This window comes from Pieris rapae, chromosome 14, assembly GCF_905147795.1.
Source record: "Pieris rapae chromosome 14, ilPieRapa1.1, whole genome shotgun sequence".
In the NCBI taxonomy this organism is placed as follows: Eukaryota; Metazoa; Arthropoda; class Insecta; order Lepidoptera; family Pieridae; genus Pieris; species Pieris rapae.
In genome coordinates, this window is record NC_059522.1 from 8,144,191 (window position 1) to 8,166,058 (window position 21,868).

Sequence of the window (21,868 nt, forward strand, 5' to 3'; positions counted from 1 at the left end):
ACGTTTACTGGACTATTTTAAAAATTTCGAAATAGCTTATGCAACAACATTTATGGTGAAACAAATTTAAAACTACTGCCCAGTAGTTTTAAATTTATTTAATACAAAATATATAAATATTTTCATAATATTACTATAAACAATGCAATCTCCATTATGTAATATTAGTTTCAGCGTTAGTGAAGTTAACGTCTAATACTTCCTGGCTCAGTTAAAACTGACAAAGTCCATGTTTTATCGCTGTCTTAGATAAGAATGTGCACAGCCTAGACAGTTACTGTATAGTTCCGCACAATATTATCTTAATAGGAGTTATATTAATGTCTGCGCAATAATTGTAAGATCTAAAACTTTTTGAAATACGGTTTCTTTTTTGTATTCTTTTACTAATTCAGTTAACATGTTTTTTATTCATATATATATTTTTTCATTAAGTTTAATATGTATATATTGTGTGGTTGATAGTTAGTGTAAAATGCTGTATATAGATGTAATTGGATTTCAGATTTTCAAATGTTGTTTAGTGTGTAATAACTGTATGTATCTAATCAATCTGTTTTCTGTTTCTGTGCCTAAATGTAAAAATAAAAAAAATAAAAAAATTCACAATAAGACGAATAAAATTTCATTAAAGCATTATTGAATAATTCGATATCGAGAATATGTTGTATTTATCGTATTACTGTGTACTTATATATAAAAACGCAAACTGCTATTTGTCTCTTTTCGCCAAATTGCATTTACCTTTAATGAAAAGAGACAGAATGCCTTTGTTATAACGGTGAAATTAGACTGATTCAGTTTTTCCGCTTCACCAGAATGTAGTTGATTAATTCGCACGCGTGGATCGTACGTGTCTTTAAATACATTTTAAATCACGCTTGCAAAGTACAATTTTTCATACAAATAAATCCAGGGGATTGTTATTTAAAACTATTTAGCTATATTCAGAAACAGGTCCTGAAGACGAGGAAATGATGTTAATAGGATATCCTCACTAAAGTGTTCAAACCATTTGCAATATAGGAGATAGGGTTATACCAATGCGACTTAGGGTCCTTCAAGAAAAGACCGTACAAATTCTTAAAAGGCTGGCAACGCACTCGCGAGCTCTTTAGCATCGAATGTCCATTGGCGGCGGTATCACTTAACATCAGGTGAGCCTCCTTCCCGTTTGCCCCCTGTTCTATAAAAAAAATAGTCACATATAGATAGGTTACCTACTATATTTAATGATAATGACATCAAACTTTTGAGTTTCATTTCCAAATACATTAACATAATAAAATGAGTTTTTCCGAACAATTTCGTTACATAGCATTCTAAATCCCTAACAGCCGCAATTGTTTAATTTCCGGGTGGTATTTGTTAATTTTCTGTGTTATTTCACTCGGGCGCTCTTACGAGTGACCGCACAAAATGAGGGAATTTGTATAGGTGCTTAAAAATCACAAATGTAATGTGGAATCTTGGATACTGTTGCCATCTAGATGTGTTACTACGACCATGTTATTAGAATAAGAAATGCATACAACGTAAAATGCATTAAACATTAAGTGACGGGTATATGCGGGATAATATACTATAATATACGGGATAATATGTTGGAAGTCAAGCAACTAACCTGAAATATATAATTTTTTCTCATTTGTAGGATACCTTAAATATTTACTGTTTTTTTTATTATAAACTTAAGATTATCATATCATAATATGTATTTATAACCGGTTTATATCCTACAAACAAAACAAAATTTCATACATATATACTATAATAATTTAAGAGTTAATCAAATTAATGCATTGAGAGGAAATAGTGAACAGTGTTTGCGATCTTAATCTGTCGAATTCCAAATTCAAAATGTATTTATTAAACGTACACGCTAAGCTATAACGTTCACATAAACAGCGAACAATAAAAAGCACTGCTGTTTACGACTCACATAAAAAATATAGCAGAACTTAATAGAGTTGTAGCAGTATCGGCAGTAATGACGTTGCGATAGCATCTGCGAGGGGTTGATCTCCACTGCAGATTAATTCTCTGCCCGCAACATTAACTAATGACACTCAGGAGATGGGAAGAGCTCTGATAACCTACGGAAACTCGTTTCAGTTCATTTGGGGTGCACAAATGTCTGTTTTCGCATTTGCTTGATGGTGTTTTCTTCACGACTTGACATTTATGGCAATTTCTTTTGTTTTCACAAAAGAGATACAAAAGATAGTAGCTAATCGATAATAACATTAAACAAAATTTCAAACAAGGTTAAATAGACTTTTTCCAAATGAAATGTCTACCAAGACGCTGGCTAGAGTTAGGGTGAAATAATAGTTAAAAAATTACACTTCAAGTTTGATACTAACTTTTATAACGCATTTAGTAACACGGATGGAGATCCTGTGGTCGAATGTTATGTTACTTTTTTCTTTATTTGGAGTTTTTATAGCTACATCAGCAGAGTACAGCTTGTGACATCAGGTTCTTAATAAGCTGTATCAGTTATATATTAAATAGCCTTAGGGTCTGTGTCACAATGCCCGCATAAGTTCCAAATAAGCTATTGATTACTTATTTGTAGGATAAACTAGTGTTTGTTACGTTTCACGACTGTAAGATAGCGCTATTCGTCATGATACGCGAAGTTTCTTATTCGGAACTTTTATCTTCCAAATAATTTGTGTGTTGCATAGCTATTTGGTACTTTATCCATACATTGTAAAACAGACCCTTAATACAATAAGACAATTGCCGCAAAAAAACATTAAACAAAAGTTATATCTTCCGGTAACATTTGCTGATTTCAATTGGCAAATAAATGATTATTGTTCAAATGCCTATCACACACCGTGGCTTTTTGGTACGAGCAAGTCAAATGCACATTTAGACAGTTATTCCATTGATATAAAGCCAGAAAGAACTATGAGTTAGTTTCAGAAATGAGAGGCCTAGCATTCAGCAGACGCCTAAATCACATTCCGGCGATTGGATTAAGACATCATTGGTCTTATATTTGTTTAAACTCGCTTACATCGAACGCGCGACATCAACATAAAACAAAATACTTGGCGATTGAAAAGAGTGGCGGAGAGTTTATTGCCTTCTCATCTTGTCCGTTCTTAAATTGATTGACGCCCTTGATTTGAGAACTGACAGTAAATTTTGAATTACAAGTATTTAGCATTAGTATGTGTTCACGATTGTACATTGTGTTACAATCTGCACACAAGGTAAATTTATTACCTGAATAAATTTGTAATTTGAATTTATATCAGTTGAGAGTTATACAACCCTTAAGTCGAAACAGCTCTCATAGTCAAGTACAGAAGTGTTTAACAACCCAAATAGTTAAATTTAGACTGTCTAATGGCACTACAACCTTTTTAGGTTCGGGCCTCAGATTTCAGTATCTGTTTGACGTTCGTAAATCTAATAGGCAAGTAGTTGATCAACCGTCTGTGCCTGACGCACGCCCTCGATTTTTGGGTCTAAGCAAGTCGGTTTCCTCACGATGTTTTTTTCACCATTCCATTGAATGTTAAATGCGACCTTAGAAAGTCACATTGGTGCACAGCCGGGGATCAAACCTACAACCTCAGAGATGAGAGTCGCACGTTGAAGCCACTAGGCCAACACTGATAAATATTCTTATATTTATCAATATTTGAGTTATTCATTGTCCATGCCAAATACCACAAATGAATCTAAAACTCTCTCTTAGTATGAGGGTCCAGTCTCCGTATTTGCGTATCTTTCAATGCTCTACTAAATTATTGATTTTCGTTCGCAACGTTGTTTTGATAATACGCAGGGGTTGCTAGCAGAAAATAATAAACTCGAAAAGGGGACCTTTCATCCTTAGCAACAGTCCTTGTCGTCGGAATACAAAATCCTAAGGTATATCAAGATGTAACCTTCAAAGTTTTTCCCTACATATTCAAGTTAATGAGAAGGGTAGGGTTTGCTGTTACCATGGGGATAATGAGCAATTGATTTATTGAGTCTCGTCTTATTTATATTGATATGTTTTAACATTAGACATTTTAATCCAGATATGTACTGGTCCAATCGTTAAATAATAAATGGTTTCGTTTAATGCCCAAACCCAATAACCTATCTCAATCCATTTTTGACATTGTGATAAACCTTTGTATGAAAATGACAGTTCAACTGTGCTAATATCCTATCTTAAGATTTTAACTTACACCAGTTTTTTAAATAATTCAAAAGCTATTTGATATCGTTTAAACATTTATTTTAATATTATTTGTACGGTTTTATTTACTTTATTTGAATTATATTGATTATCAAATGAGTGTAAAGAGCGAAGAGCATTCTATCCGTCGCCAAAAATGGATTGTCTTGGTAAAAAGGTTTTTGACGAGATGGATCAAATTAAAATTTATAATATTTTTTATTGTTTTGTATGCTTAAATAAGGGTTGGGTAAGCATTGCCTAAGGGTGTGTGGTGTCGAAGTGTGAATTAATTAATCCGTCCAATATCGATTAAGCGGTATTAATGGACTTTTGTTGTGCTTCAGAAGAGCCTTAACCGCCTTCGGTAATAAACGAAAACAAATTGTTGGGAAATCTTAGCACGATCTCTACCAACAACACAATAATTTTTTTTTATTTATACTTCATTGCCATAATATACATAATTATACTATATATATTTGTGTACACTGATTAATTTATTTTAAATTTCTCATTAGTTAAACAATGTTTTGTCACGTTTATTTAATTTAAAATTGATTAATATAACAAGAAAGCAATGGACGGCCTTATCGCACAAACGATTTATTCCAGACAACCCTAATATGGAACAATAAAAAAGGTAATTGTAGGTTTAATTAAAATACGTTTATATTATTTGGTGAAAATTTAACAGCCATTTCAATAGAAGTACAATTTACTTGCAAGCGTGATTCGAGTCACGACTCTACACGACCAGAGACTCTAGAGTCACTAGACCAACCCTTAAACTATAATTTAACTGTCAGCTTAAGATGTAATATCAATTTTAAATTAAATAAACGTGACAAAACATTGTTTAACTAATTGAGAAATTCAAAATAAATTAAACAGTGGTGCTACAAGCTTTTTAGTTCTGGGCCTCAGATTTATGCATCTATTTCATGATCATTGGTCAATCTAATAGGCAAGTTGTTCCTGACGCACGGCGTTGCTTTTTTGGGTCTAAGGCAAGCCGGTTCCCTTAATTTCCTACCTAGTTCGAGTGAATGTTAAATGTGCACATAGAAAGAAAGTCTATTGGTGTACAGCTGGGGAATGAACCTGTGACCTCAGAAATGAGGGTCGGACACACAAGGCCAACAGTATTATAATCAATTGAATAACTAACACTATTATATATAATATAGCATTAATTCTAAACGACTAAACTTCACTTAAATATAATTAAAAACTTATGAATATTAATAAAACCAAAAAAATTCCAGGGATCCTTCAGAATGTATTAAGTAAAATGTGTTTATGAGTAAAAAGCGGGGTAGGGTGTGTCTGGCGATTAAAATTGTTTGCACGACTAATGAAAACGTGACATGACAATGCATGTTGCGACGATACCCTATAATTATTTAATTATTTTACGAGCGCGCGGTTTTGCCTGTTACAACATGTTTCATACATTAATCATATTTTCTAAAGAAAATGTCATAAAAACCACCTATTGTCATATTGGCACACACAGTGCACAACTGGGCTTCTTCATTAAAAACATAAAAAAATTAAAGAAAACATCTCTCTTTATACTAATAGTTTAGATATTGATTTAAAAAAGGGAAGACGCCGTTAACTATTTTGAAAAATTCCAAAGAATTGAGCAAATACATATATGTTTTACAAATAAGAAAAAATAGTTTATCATCATTATTAATAGTTCCTTGCCCTCGGTAATAATTGTAATAACAAAGCGACAACGGTTAGGCATCGACTATTTAATTTCTTTGATTAGTAAATACACATTCCTATTTGTGATTTAGTAACGTCGCAAATAAAAAACCCTTGCGCAATCAACCATAGCTGACCCTTTATAAAAAACAAAAATATGTTATAAACGTGATCGTTCCTAATCAGGCTATTATGATTCGAGGCAGAGATCGCGTTCGCCAAAACATCGTTGTGTTAAGATTGAAGATAAAACGGGGTGAAGGAGTAATGAAGATAACCGTAATCAAGATTTAAATAAATCGTCCATTAACTGAACCTTAGCTTTCGGCAAACTTTATTATTTAAGAAGGAAAACATTTCTTTATCCTAAGCTTTGTATTCAAACAATTTGGTTCGGGTTCTGGAAATATGAGTAACCGTTGAACGAAAATGTTTGTTGTATTAATAAATCATTAATACATTTTTGTTAGGATAAGGTTTTATGGATAATAATAAAAAAGGAGAACATATATAATTTTTATATATGTATAGAGATAAATTTTACACCTATTTCATGACCGACAAACAATTTTTATTTTACTAAGACTACATCCTAGGGCCTGAAATCAGTCATGCATTTACGTCATTGAATTATTGGCCTAGTCATTTTGAGTTATTATATCATGAAACTATATGTAACTAATCGTTTTTCGTATTAAGAAATCTAACCGTTGTTCATACAAAAGTTTTACTGTTTCGTTTGAAAACATGTGACCCATTGCTACCATGAATTCTTAAGACATAATATGAATTAATGTAGAATAAAGTGTTTTAGCAAAATTGAATCTTCGAAGAAAAATTTCGTTACCCGTGTCTAGCGTGACAACCTCTTAGTGGTGGAAATTTATAACAGTAGCTCCCATTAAACGGAGTGCTCCTGTCTGATGCATAACGCCCTCCCAAAGAATTATTTGCTGGGAATATACACTTGAACCACTGCTAGTAGTTCTAAATATATTAAAAATTAACGTTACTTGTATTTTATCGAAGTCTCGTAGCACGGTGTTTGTATTCTTATCCGAAACGGTATAACCGATTTTATGAACTTTTAAGTAATATTTTATAAAACAAGGGGCAAACGGCCTGACTGTACACCTAATGTTATATTGTGAGGCCGCCGCCCGTAATGCCAGAATGATCGCATGAATTGCCGGCCTTTTAAGAGTAGTGTACGCTTTTCTTTTCATAAACCTGCCGTATTCTTCATCTAATTATATACACACAAATATTATATTATAGATTATACATAGAACAGATGCATGAGAGTAGGAGGTTCTTTTGAGTGCGTTGCCTTTTAAATATTGGTATACTCTCTCTCGAAGGACCTTAAGTGAATTCGGAAGTACTTCAGAGTATAATTACTTTTATATTATATTTAAAAATAGGATGCAACCAATACTAATATACGTATACGTAAAATATATATATTTGATGAAGCTGAAGAATCTGTTTTAAAACTATTTTTATTAAAGCCTTCTTTTGTCGCATCACAATTATTTTCGACCGGTGGTAATATACAATGAGATAAAAGCAATCGCCTTATGAGGAGTTACAGATGTGCTTTTTAAACAAAAATTTGATTACAGTTCATTTCAATTTTAAATACATACCTTAATTAAAAATGTTGTGTGTATTGTTTGACATATTGATATTTGTTAAAGAAGTATTCGTGGCATCACTAATTATGACAGTGCAATTTGTAAACATAGTTGAGTGTATATATTATTGTATTAAGTCTGAAAGTTAAACACAAATATTAAACTGTATACCAGGTATCGTAGAATTTCTGAGAATCAATAATGCCGACTACCGATCGCGATTGTTCTATAAATAACAACTCGGCAACTTCGAGTTATTACTGTTAATAATAGGAATTTAGATCACACCACCTTATTTTTTAACACCACGATAGAAAACTTCTTAGAGAGACTTATTGGTTTAAGAAGAATTCTTCTTCTGGAATTGGATAGGCCCGTACAGGCACTTGATTGGAACCCGCAAGAAAATCGAAAGCGTGGACGTCCCAAGCAAACCTGGCGCCGTACAGTAGCGGACGAGGCAAAGAGAGCTGGTAGGACTTGGAGCGAGGTGAAACACGAGGCCCAAGACCGAACTCGATGGAGACTCGCTGTGGAAGCCCTCTGCCGAGGTTCACCTCACCTAGAGGTTAAAGGACATGAGAGAACGAAAATAATTATATGTAAAATAAGACAATGTACTCCCAGAATAAAATTACTACACAGGTCTATTATTGTGTTGTTAATATACATGTTCCTCACATATTTATTTAGTCTCTGAAATTTCTGAATTTATTATAATCAAATTCTAAGACGTCAGACACACTTGGCCATCGTAAGATCTTCCCATTGGGATCATTATAGGCTTTGGATGATTGATGATTGAGAATCATGTGACCTGAGGGATAAACTTTAAGATGTAATCTAACCTTATGACGTATTACGTATACACTAGCTATTTGCATGGTCACACCATGTTTATTTGAACGTTATTTGGTCGTGAATATTTAATATAAAAATAGGAGCTTCCAAGATATTCATTATAATGAAATGGTGTCGAGGACGATTTTGTTCGCAATAAAAAATTAATAACTTAATTTAAACAAGGATTTTTATTTGTATTGTCTTTTAATAACATAACTTTTACACATTTAAAGAAAAACACTTTTTTACGGATTATAGTTATGTGTTATTGTATTTAAACAATAATACATATTATATATAATACATTACAACATAATAATAATACATTGTATTTAAACAATAATCCGTAAAAAAGTGTTTTTTTTAAAGGATTTTATTTAAATTTTAATATTATTACAAAAGAAAAAATATTAACTATTCCCATGGATTCTGGGATTAAGTTAAAATTATCACGTTTGTTTAGAAATAAATACAATCATAATAATGAAGTTTACGACGAAGTAAGCCACGATTGAAATGCATCAAACTTCACATCAGTGAAACCGTCTTTAATCTTCATATTGTTAGAGTATTGCGATGAACCTTTTCAAACACAGGCTTGGGGCTCGAGGGCGCGACCACTGACGGTCAAAGGGTAAATAATAAATATCTAAGGGACGTGATCGATGTGTGCTTCCGCTACCATATGTATATTCTTTTTTCAAATGTCAGAATTATTAAGTTATTTTTTACGTTTATTTTAGAGTTATGCATCATTTTGCTATATCAAAAATGGAATAAAATAATACTTTGAATAAATAGTACTCAACGTAATTATTTATTATTAGCAATACATAATTTTAAATTTAATTAAAATTTGAGTGAATTGATTCAAGTCACAAAAAGTTATTACCTATTTATACACTAATAAATGAAAAATAAATGTTAACTTTGAAATGTTAGAATTATAGAAAATTAATTTGTTCACCAAACTTGATCTTTAGTAATAAATATAATTATAACGCCAACTGTAAAGTACTTCATAGTGTGCGGTCTGTGTCCATTATTCAGGGTACAAAGTTATAAGTGCCTTTGGGGTCAAAGAGACCTTTATTCAATTCACCTGTTCCAGGCTTTGACAAGCATATTGGATTTGACATACCGCTGCTGAAACGTTTATTGGGTTACGAGTTATGGTTCCCAATAGCTAGCATATGATAACGTTTCGTTGGGATTTGGGCATAAAAACTATTAATACATAATATTATTAATTATTATAGGCAAAAATAAAAACGATGGTATAGATTCAAAATATTAATTTATTTGTAAAAACAACACCAGGAGAGGATTTGGTGTTCTTTCTTATTTAAATAATTTGCTGGTATACATTTAAGTATAGCGCCATCTAGTAGCAGGATGCGTTTGATATTTTATTTCTCAATCTGATTTTATTTAACAAAATCGAAAACCATCGAAATACAATAAGGAAATTTAGTACATACAAATAACTAAAATAAGAAGATAACTAAATATAGATGCAGATAGATAAATAACTAATAAAAGTATACACTTTAACAAAATTTTATTTTAAATTGTTTATAAATACATTTGCGTTCAGTTGGACTCAATCCATTCTTCGGGTATAAACCAATAAGACCGAAGCATAAAGCAATTTTCCCGATCCGAGTGTTGAGGTCGATAACTTTAATGAAAAACAACTTATGATTGCTCCGGATTGTTTGAACTGTTTTAAATCAAAAATGTTTTGCGCGGGATAAGCGAAACAAGGTATTTTGTAATTGTTCTTACTTTGCTATTTTAATCTTTATTCCAATGAATTTTAAGTAAAGCCAGACTTATAAAAAAACGTGTGGCACTCGGGGACTGCCGATGTAAAGCTATTGCATAGCATTTTTCATCAACTTATTATTTTTTATTTATGCATTTTTTTCTTATTATTATTTGATATACTACAATGACAATCTACCACTATTCTTAACTCAGACTAATACGCGTTAGAGTGAGACAAACTCTAACGCGATAGGTGCAATAGGCTGCACCGGCCGCGATTTCGCTATGTCACCGATCCCGTCAGATAGATGTGAATACGCAGAATGCGTTCTATTCCGTTCAAACGCGTTTTGGCTGCACCTTTATTACGTCATCGCGTGGTAGGTTTCGTTACGAAATTTCTTGATTCGGTCGCCGCGCTCAAAGTCCGCGATAAAATCTATGCAATAGCTTAAAAAATTACATGCACAAAACACTAAGTTTATACTTAATTAACTACTGTTGCGATAATAGCTACCCTAAGTATAATGACACATGCAAATTCGCATAACGCACACAAACTTTGACCGATGACAACAATGACATCTCACAGATTGCTTCCAGAAATTAGCTCCCATAGTTTTCCGCACTTTTTTATTTTATTGGTCAGGGATAATTTGTTAGGAGCGTGTTGGTTGGTTTTGTCTTGCCTGAGACAATATTGGACTATACAATGTAGCCTATTACTAGTATAGTAGTTAGTTTCAGTACTATACGTTCAACCTAACATACTTATTATTTTTTACTTGGGGAAATGCATTGCACAGCACGTATTAAGCCTCCTCAAAAACACTTCTATCCAATGCTTTCCGCGTCCAATTTCGAGCCCCTAATTTTTCGATGTCCTGGTCACCTCCATCGCACTAACGTTGCCTCGGTCTACCGGGTTGTCTCTCGCCTCCGGGTGAGTTCAGAGTTACCTTGGGTTTCTGTCGTCCACCGTTCCGTGCACATATCCCAACTATATTTGCCTGTTGCACTATATGAATTGGACGATGTTGACATCGTTAACGATGTAAAGTTGAGTGTATATTGTACTTTTTAAATTGAAACATTAACAGGCTTAACAGATAAGCAAAGCATATAAATAATGTTGTCGCGGCTACAAAAGTTAAGGTCTTTAAAGAAGATACATTTCACACGAAACCTGACTCACTTTGTAGTTTTTCTTTGGATTGTTTCCAAGTACAATGATAATCGCGAAGTGTAAGGAGTCTGATCTACGTCACGCGTAACTTGGTTTATAGTTTCAATAAATGCATAGAACAGTTTCTTTTCAGGTCCTTCTTCGTGAGCAATTATAGCACACATAATTTGTTTTGTTGGTCGTATGGCACAGAGGGGATTTGAACTCACAATCCAGTTGAATCAGTAAATCAATACCGGAATGAATATATTTATTTTATAGGTTACGATAGTTGTTTCCATAACTGACTGTTTACAAAGGAAGTTTTGATTTTTAAGTAACTGTTAACTTTAAGTAACTGTGTGACATATACAGCGAAACCACCATATAACAAATCGGAAGGAAACAAGTAAATATTCGTTATATCTTGTAGCGGCGATATCACTTAAGATCAGATGAGCCGCTTGTCATAAAATAAATAAGTAATTTTGTTGTTGTATAAGATTATTGTTTTGTATAAGAATTCACCCTTAGAGAATAAAAACTTACAACTGCACATATTATATAAAAAATAAAAGGTCCAAAATGCTATTTAACTTACATTCTTATAATAAAACTATAAAATTTAGTCTCATCACTGTAGTCGTAGGCACTATCCCCGGCTGTGCACTAATGGACTTTATTTCTATGTGCGCATTACGTCAGAATTCTAAGGCCTTAAAAGTTTTGTACCCACTGTTTGTTTGTTCCACGTACACAACAAAACATTAAGATAATCACGACCGCTATATTATAATGTATAGTTTATGTATACTAAGAAAACAAATGTAATTTAAAGAGCATTACCCTTAAAAAAATACAAATATAGCTAAGTTTTTCATCATCTAATATATAAAATAGTTGAGTTTTAACCAAAAGAGAATTCTCTCCGAGGCTTTAGAGATTTAGGGTTAATATCAAGTAAACCCCGTGTTTCCAAATAATCGTGACCACATAGATCACTTCCCGGACATCCGCCCATCCTCAGTTTGAAAGAGTGTGAATTGCAGTTATACTGTGATTTATGGAGCACCAAGCTGTGAAAATCGATCGCCTGTAAACGATATATTTAAGGGTTTTCTGGTACGTTTAGAGATTGACAAGTAAAGTTGAGTAACACGTTATTATAAAACATTTTTTATGATTATATACTATTTCTTATATTTGAGTGTGTTGCTTCTCATTGAACAATCATTTATTTTTAGAAGCAAATTTTTTTAAGAAACTTTAGCTTCACACTGCATCCGTTTCTAAGATAGTTTTTTTATAACGGTTTTGGGTCAACGGTTTGCTTTTACCGAAGGTTTAAATTTTGAATCGAATATACGACCGGGTACGCAGTGTGGCACGATTAAGCCACTAGACCAACACTGTCATTATACTATGACTATAAAGTTGAACTGTAATGAAAAAAAGTTGCTATCGGTTTGTATAAAATAAGGCCTCTTTTCCATTACACGGTTTCTCGCCGTGAAAATCTACGGTTAATTCGCCGCGTGTAGGCACGGTCGTCAGTGTGGTATGGATCACTATATGAGCTTGTCGACATGCACGGTGGCGCCAAGGCACGGCGCCGCGGCCGCGTGCGCCGTGACTGCCCCTCGGCGCGCCGCGTCTACGCACGGCGTGATTTTCACCAGTGTTGTATGGCAGTCTATCGGGGTGTGTCGACGGTGCCGGACGTACGCACGGATTCGTGACCGCTTATATACGCTGTTTCGCGATTTTATTATAAAATGAACATAAATCAAGAATTATTAATTACGTTGATTCAAGAAAGGCCTGTAATATGGGATAAGACCATCGACGATTATAAAAATAAGCGGCTTAAATATGATTCCTGGAAAGAAATATTTATTCATTTCCAGCCCACATTTGAAGATTTAAGTGGTGATGAGAAAAACAAGTTTGGTAAGTTACAGATATTTAATTATTAACTTTTTACTTATGCATAGTTGTTTTGATAGGAGAGGCGACCTTCGTTAGATACAAAATATTGTGCAAATCTGTTGCGAACTTCATTAGCCGCCAAACTTCCGCGAACTGCATTCGTGATAGGTAACTGGATTAGTTCCGATTCTGAATCAAGGGTGGACTCATTTTCACTCGCATTGTGAAACTGAAAGTTTTCCTGCTTATGTATAAAATTTTGCAAAACACAACATGTTTTCACAATATCAACTGCCAAATCGATGGACACATTCATTGGCCGGTGAAAAATTCGCCATTTATTGGATAAAATGCCAAACGCACATTCAACAAATCTTCGCGCTCTTGTGAGTCTGTAGTTAAATGTACGTTTTAATTGATCAAGCTGATGACCACCAAATGGATGAAGCAAGTGATAATGCAAAGCAAAGGCTTCGTCCGCAACGAACACATATGGCAAATCGTAGTCAATTCCAGGCAAACGTGTTGCATCGGGTAGATTTAATCCGTTGTTTGTTAAATTTTTCCAAAATGGGGTCTCTTTAAACACACTGGAATCACACTCCTTTCCGTAGGCGCCAACGTCAACAAATATAAAGTTGTAATCGCTATCTACTACTGCCATCAAAACTATAGAAAAAAAATGTTTGTAATTTAAAAACATCGAGCCACTATCAATTGGCTTAATAAGTCTGATGTGTTTTCCATCGACCGCTCCTAAGCACAGCGGGAAGTTGGAAGATTCTTGAAATTTGCTTGCAATGTGTAGCCAGTCTTCTTTAGATGGCATTTTCATATATTCTTTATACAGTTCTAACCAAATGTAGTGGCATACTTCACGTACGATGCAACTTATGGTTTTTATTCCAATTCTATAGCTGTAGTATATAAAACAAAACGGTTCAGGTTCAAATACTAAAAGCCCATTTTAGGTCGGGGTCGATTCAGTTTAGGTCGGGGGTTTTCATAAATTTTGAATTTAATAATTATTATTTATTTATTTTCAGGGCAAATGGTGATGAAGAAGTGGACCAATATGAAAGATAGCTGGATAAAATATGACAAAAAAATTAATGAATGTAAGTCTGGTTCTTCAGCAAAAAAAATAAGAAAATATATGTTCTATGATGAAATGATGTTCCTAAAAAAAATGTTGAGCATCGCAAGACCGATTCTAACATGACTGAACATGTTCATGATTCTAGCCTCAGTAATGAAAATTTTGATAGTGCAGTCCCGAATCAATCAAGCTCGGGATACACTGAACGGAGTGAGACGCAAAGGGCTAAAAAAAAAGAAAAAATGAACTAAGTGAAGTTGACATTAGGTTTATGAAGTTTATGGATTCAGCAGAACGAGATGAGAAAAAGAAAAGCCGTAGTATGAACTTTTTTATGGGAATCGCTGATACAGTTGACAAGTTCAGTGATGAAAATATGATAGACTTTCAGTTTCAAGTAATTTCAATAATTAAAAATATTCAACAAAGACAGTGTACTCAGTATATACCTACATCAAGAAACCAATGGGATCAAGGCCATCAAGGATATTTAAGTGGTACAGCATCCTCAAATGCGCAATCGTCAACATATGGATATTCTACAGCTGCTAGATCGAGCTATGGAATAAGTCGTCCACAGACGTCTTCTCATGATTTTGGACACGGTTCTGGTTTAGAGCCAATCCACTACCGACCCGAATCACAATTATCTGTACATAGTGTAAATGCGGAAAGTATCTCGGCAGATTCTCAAGTTTCTATTGAAGACGAATTCGATTTTAGTACCGCACTTGAGTAGCATTTTCAGCGTAGTGTATTTTTTGATTTACTTGTTCTTAAATTAATAATTATTAAAATTCAATTACATGTAATAATTTTGTTTGTGTACAATAAACAATTTTAAACTAAAATATGTCATTTAATTTTGTACCTACTTACCTCAGAGTTACAGCCAATCTTTCTGCGGGCGATATACTCTCTCGCATAAAAGTATCTTGATGTTTTAGTTCCTGGGATAATTTTTGGAGCAAGTTGTCGAATGTAGTTTTCTGCATTCTAAAATAATTGTAAAACTTGTCTTCATCTTCTCTCAATTGATTCTTGACAAGTGTATGAAACGCGCCATATTCCTCCCTTTTTTCTAAAATCGGATGTATCCAAAACCTTACTTCCCTTTTTTTTCTATTTTCTTTTTCCTATATATGTAATAAGCAACTATAATCTTTTTTTTCGTAAGAAAATTCATGACGCAGCACGTCCTACACAGCCCGAGTAAAAAGCGCTACTAGCCAGTACTTACCAATGTCTCGCGCGGTGATTTTGCCGTATCATGTACAAGCTAGCACGTTTTTTCAACCGTACGGCTTACACACCGTACGTTTGAACAACCGTGTAATGGAAAAGATGCCTAATAGTTTTTGCTTTCTCTATGGGTTTAGAAATTTTTTCAATTTCATACCCTTTATATATAATTAAATCTTAATTGACTGTCAAAATTATCATTTGTTTATATTGTTAAACATGCCTTGAAACTTCGTACCATATCCAATCTGAATTAGATGTTATTTATGTTACTGGCTAAATTATTGCATTCTTATTTTCTCTTAATGTATTCTCAAGTAAACACACAAATTTCGCCTAAGCGGTCCCTAAGATAAACATACGCCATTTTGAAGGTGTAACATACGTCCAACTCCGACCTGATTGTTGGTGAACCGGAAGTTAGACTAAAGTTTCAGTCCGTACAACCGTCTTATTGGACGTTCATATAAGTAACTTTTACTGAAAGGTTATTTTGAACACAGATTCAAAATATTTGCACAGATTCGACTCCTATAGTAACGATTCCCGCGTAAAAACGGTTACCATGGTAACGAAGCGCTATTAAGGCTTTGTGTTTAGTTTTATCTGTGACTATATTTTGCATAAAGGAAAAATCTTATAAAGTATGATAATATTTTTAGCTTTTTATTCATTAAACTCATAAAAAGTGTGGCTAACACAGTTCTGGCCATAAAGAATGCAACATTTCTATGGTATTATCATTATGACACGAATCCCGCGTTTAAAAATATAAAAGTGACATTTAAAATCCACTTTTTCCTGTCAGACATTCACAAAAACTAGCATTTACCAGCTAAAAGGAAACTGCAAAATTCTTGAATTTCCAAGTTAATTCCACTGATTCATACATTTCCTTTCCACCACAGTGCTCATACTTTAAAAGTTGAACGTTAATATTTGAAAGTTTGTTGACATTACCCACACATCCCCACCTTGATAGGAAGTCTAACTTTCTGATATCTGAAAACTGGATTTGCGAAAATAAGAACTTTTGTATTTATGACATTGTTTTGTAGTTTTGTGGCTTAGAACTTCTCACTGACTTAATCGAAACTCCAATCTTTGTCCACTTGCAACGTTTTCATTAATAAGATGTTGCTTTTCATTAAATTATGTTTAATAATTTTTTTTACCTTTTATGTACTGCAACGAAGTTTTAATAAATAAAATAAATAAATAAATAAGATGTGATTTTCAAACACATGGAAACAATTGATATTCTATCAGTGTGTGTATAAGTACCGTAAAAGAAAACTTGTCTTTAAACCGAAAATGTCGTCTATGTCGCGGATAACCCAAAAATTCTAGATCAAATAAAAACAAAATGGCCTCCAAACCTCGTTAGGTTTTAAGACTTTATACATAATGACAGAACAAATCAACAGAATATATCAGAAGTTAATCAAGCAATTTTAATCACAAATGATAATTATGATTGGTCCAGTCACAAAAAGCTTTTATCCTAAATTGAAAACAGTTCATGGTTTATTCATCCCACGTACATATCTCAGCCAATCTAAAAGGAACCATCGGATATCTGGTCACATATGTCACACACACGCCATTGAGTTAACTTCAGAATTCACGATGGGTCATGATAAAATTGCTACTACATTGGTATAAAATATACCGATACAATTTATTGCTCAGCTATCGAAGCTTATTTCAGAATGAACACTTTATAATTCACGGCACTTAAGTGGTAAATTAAATCTTTTCACGCTATCGCCTCACACAGTGCCTTTCAAACGGTAATACAGACTTAACAGTATTAAACTGAGAGCTTTCCGAGTAAACGGAAAAAAAGAACAATAGAGGGCACCAGTTAACACTCAAGAGCCTGGCTATTTCTCGTATTCCGTTGTTACAGTAGCTTATTCGGCCGAAGTAGAAAATTTATCGCTTTGCAACAATGGAGTGTTTAATCCAATTTTGCTTGATTTAATTCTGTTGGCTCACACGATCCAAATATACAATAGTCTGAGCTTTGCTTTTGAAACGTTTTCATTACCGCTAGACCGGATATTATGCACTCCTGTTTCATTGTTGCTGAATAGAGCATTTGAAAACATTATAAATATTTATGAGCATACTTCACTGCTATTTTTAAGCTACGAAATGTGATGTTTGTTTACATTACTATTACGTCAACATGCATTAAAACTTTTTATAATATTGATTTGGCTTTTAATAGCTTGGTTTTTGTACAATGTTTTTAAAATATATAGTGACAAACGAACGGGACGCCCAAAAACGTCAATCATCGCAGCCCACTAGTAGGTGACCCGTGGACACCCATTAGTGGGTTTATTTCTGGCTTTTGAGGCAGAAAACATCCATCGGGATTTTTTCACAGTTCACTGGTTCACAAAAGAAAGTGTACTGTGGACTGTGGAAGATTTTCAGCCATCAATGGGGTGCTGATGACATTTAGAATTTATACGGCGCGTACGTTTGAATCAGGGCGGGACTTCAACCCAAACAATTTCTTAAAATTATTAAAGCGTAGGAAATATTTAAGTTATATTAAGTAACTTTCGAACACTCTATTGTTCAATTCTGTTATGGGTTAGAATTTATTAATATATATATAGAGATTTATATTTACAACAACTTGTATAATAAAAACAAATAAATGCAAATGGCCTTCATTGGAGTGTAGGTCGTCTCCAAAGTATGTATATAAAAATTACGGATGATAATAAAAATAAGCTATAGCTTGATTAGAGTACAAATGGAAATAATAATGAGGTATGATTTTTTTCCTCTGAAAGATGACAGGAACATTAATTAATATACAAATTTCCTTAATAATGTACACCCCTCAAATACTTTACCGACATTTTCAAAGTGCCTTCAAAATATGAAAGATATTAAACGCGAAAGTTTACCGAGCGAGTGCTTTCAAGTTGTGTCAGTAATTTAACAATGTACATATTATAAACGTACCTGAAATTCGCATTATATAAGCCTGACAATGTTTTTACAATTGCCAGAACCAATTTTTGTTTAAATTGAATCTACTTATAATTACATATTAAACTTATAATTTGTAAATAAAATGGCATTTTATTTATTTTTTATACACTAAATATTTTCAGGAATTTAATGAAATCCGGTTAAATAGTTTTTGAGTTTATCGCGTTCAAACAAACAGTTAATTCCGAAAGATTCTGTTACAAAAATGATGTCATCAGTTTTTAGTGTTCTTAAACTAGTAAATTCGTAAATGTTGGCAGCCATTTCGTACCTAAATAGGTATGATAGTAGGAATCATAGACACACATTTTTGAAAGTCTTTAAAAAAGTCGTTAAAAATATTATTAAATGAACACGATAAAGCAAGGAAAGGAGGTTTTTTTACTTAAACCGTAAACTTATAATTTTAAGGCCACAATAAACCGTGTCACTGAAGTTAGTTTTAGTCAAAATATTATTTTTTTGTGACATTTAAATAAACTAATAAAACGAAACGAATAATAATAAATAATAAACGAAATAAAACTTTCTAAGCATGAAATACTTACTTTCCTTTAATGTTAGTGTCGGTTTTTAGTATCTACCACTTAGTCACCTAATGATTAGTAATTCTTATAGTTTCCTTTTCCATTTATTAATTATTTCATGTATAAGAAATAACACTGGGTTAATGAAATAAACTTCAAATTAAATTAATCCTTAAATTTGTTACTATAGCCGATAATTTGTTTGAAGTTCTATTCTTGAAGGGGATTGCCAATACAAAGAGTTCTATTCCGTGATTGAATATTGATTTGTATAAGCTTTGTACTTTACTTACTAGGGTTGTTCAATAAAAAGTGATAAAGTATGTATCTTTTAATAACTGTTATTTTATTTTTCGACCTAACTTTATATACGCCACTCTTTTCAATTGCCCATTTTTTTTGTTTTACACATTTTTTGTAAGGAGCTGCAGCCATTACACCATGTTCTACATGACACCTTAAGTAATTAATAATAATACAATAAATTTTAAACAAAGATTTGTCATCTATCAGCAGGAGGCATAGGAGCACGCACTTACATTCTCGTGGGAACAACACGCAAATACGTAGTCGAAATAACTAATATCACCGCATACACGATTCCAACGAACGTACGAGCAGTTACCAGAAATAGCACTCGTTCACAAGTACGAACGGGTGTTATTTGAACATTCGAACCCCGGCTAGACATGGACATTTCCTTTGGCGTGTGTCACACACAGAAGGAAGAAGATGATGATGACAGAAGTTGAATTAAGCGTCATTGTTTTTTTTCTAGAAGTAACGTGTTTTTTTTAAAACCTTTCGATTGGAGAGAAACCTTAATTATTTACATGAATTAATATTATTCCAAACTTTTAGTATTCAACCGTTCATTAACTATGTTCATTAACGTGGAGCTTGTTAATAATCAACGTATTCATTTATTCTGAATTCTTATATATTGAAATCTTAAACCGACACCCTCAAGTTAGCATAGTCAACATTTTAAAATAATAAAGGTAAATTTCTTTAATTACTTAGAAATATTTTTTTGTGATATTTAAAGAAACTTTATTTAAATAGATAATGCAATATATACCTTTTTTCTATTGTAAGTGTAGTTTTTTTTAACAAGGCGTAGATAAAAAAATATCTTGTCCAAAGAAGTTTAAGATCAGTATCAGTAAAAGCTTCATTTTTATATAAATACTAGCGGATCCGACAGACGTTGTCCTGTCTACACGTCTTTAATTTCAAAATTTCAATTTTTAATAAGCCATTTTGATGAAAATTATTATTCAAATGTTATGACAATATCTAACGATCCAGCACATGGTCACACACGATATAACACAATGATAACAAAACTTTTTTTAAATTTCGGGACAGACTAAAATTAAAATTCGAATATTATTTAAAATTTGACACTGCGATGGTAGCGCCGTCTGTCGGATCCAATGTAAAACATTCCAAAATCAACAACAACTAATAAATTGAAAATTAATTAAAAAAACATTGTCCAGCGGACAAAATTGTGAATCTAAACCATTCCCAGATCCCCTTGCACACACACAAAAAATTTCGTCTAAATCGGTCCAGTCGTTTAGGAGGAGTTCAGTCACATACACACGCACACAAGAAATATATATATTAAGATTAATTAAAAATGTGACTTAACACTTTGAAACTTTCCCTTCTTTCTGTCAATGAAAACTATATTTAAATTGTAACGTAATTAAACATATGTTTAATAGTTTAAATTGTAACGTAATCGCCTTAACGTAAAAAAGTATTTCCACGCTGCTTATATATACTTTTTTACTATATGTTAGGGAAATAACAGGAAACAGAGTAATAAAATATCTGGTATTAAATCCAGGCTCACGGATCGAGCGTCACATGTACACGACAGATTTTTTCAGTTATTGTCCTTTACCATGTTTCACAAAAGGGGAAACAATTTTTCACGAAAGCCATTAGCACGTCGCTCTGAGATGACTCTTGGAAACGTTCGCGACCCCAGATTCTGGCCAAGGCTGGAGTTTTTGACATTGAATGTATACAATGTAATTATGGTGCCTACTGTTAGGAATTATTTTACGAGAGACCTTTTTTATTCGTAATATTTTAATGTTTGTTTTTTTTTTTTTTTTTTTTATTGATAAAGATTGCCAACGCTCGGCACACTGATACATTTGGTAAAAACAAACACAAAATACAATTTTGAATGTGATGAGCAATTAGAGGCAAACATGACATTCATTTAGAGCACATACAAAAATCAATCGTAACAATTTTTAAACAAAACAAACATTACAAAAAAGAAACAATTACAAAAAACTAAACCAAAATTGATTTTAAAATGTGAGGGGAGCAACTCTGGATATCCAGACCTAACTTGTTTATCAGAATGCTTAATCTGGACACCGGAGAGCTTTGACCAAAACGCGTCCTACGGAAAGGAGGGACAAATGAAATAACGGGATGCCTAGGGGATCGAGAGGGTACATGAATCTTAAATTTAGAAAGAAGGTTCGGACAATCAATCTTATTATTGAATATCTTTGCTGCAAACGATATATCAATAATTTTTCTGCGATTCTCCAATGACATCATATTAAAGTGTGCCAGCCTGGTTTCGTACGTTGGCAACCTTTTTTTCGAGATGCCACTGGAGAAAAGCAGATGCCACAGTAACCTCTTTTGTAATCTCTCGAGTCGTAGCATGTGCGTCGCATA

At 33.1% G+C, this 21,868-nt stretch overlaps 1 pseudogene; it reads left to right on the top strand.

The window, feature by feature from the left end:
- The first annotated feature begins 12,811 nt into the window (after positions 1-12,811).
- Positions 12,812-15,177, top strand: LOC123689732 (annotated as a pseudogene).
- Positions 15,178-21,868: the final 6,691 nt, after the last annotated feature.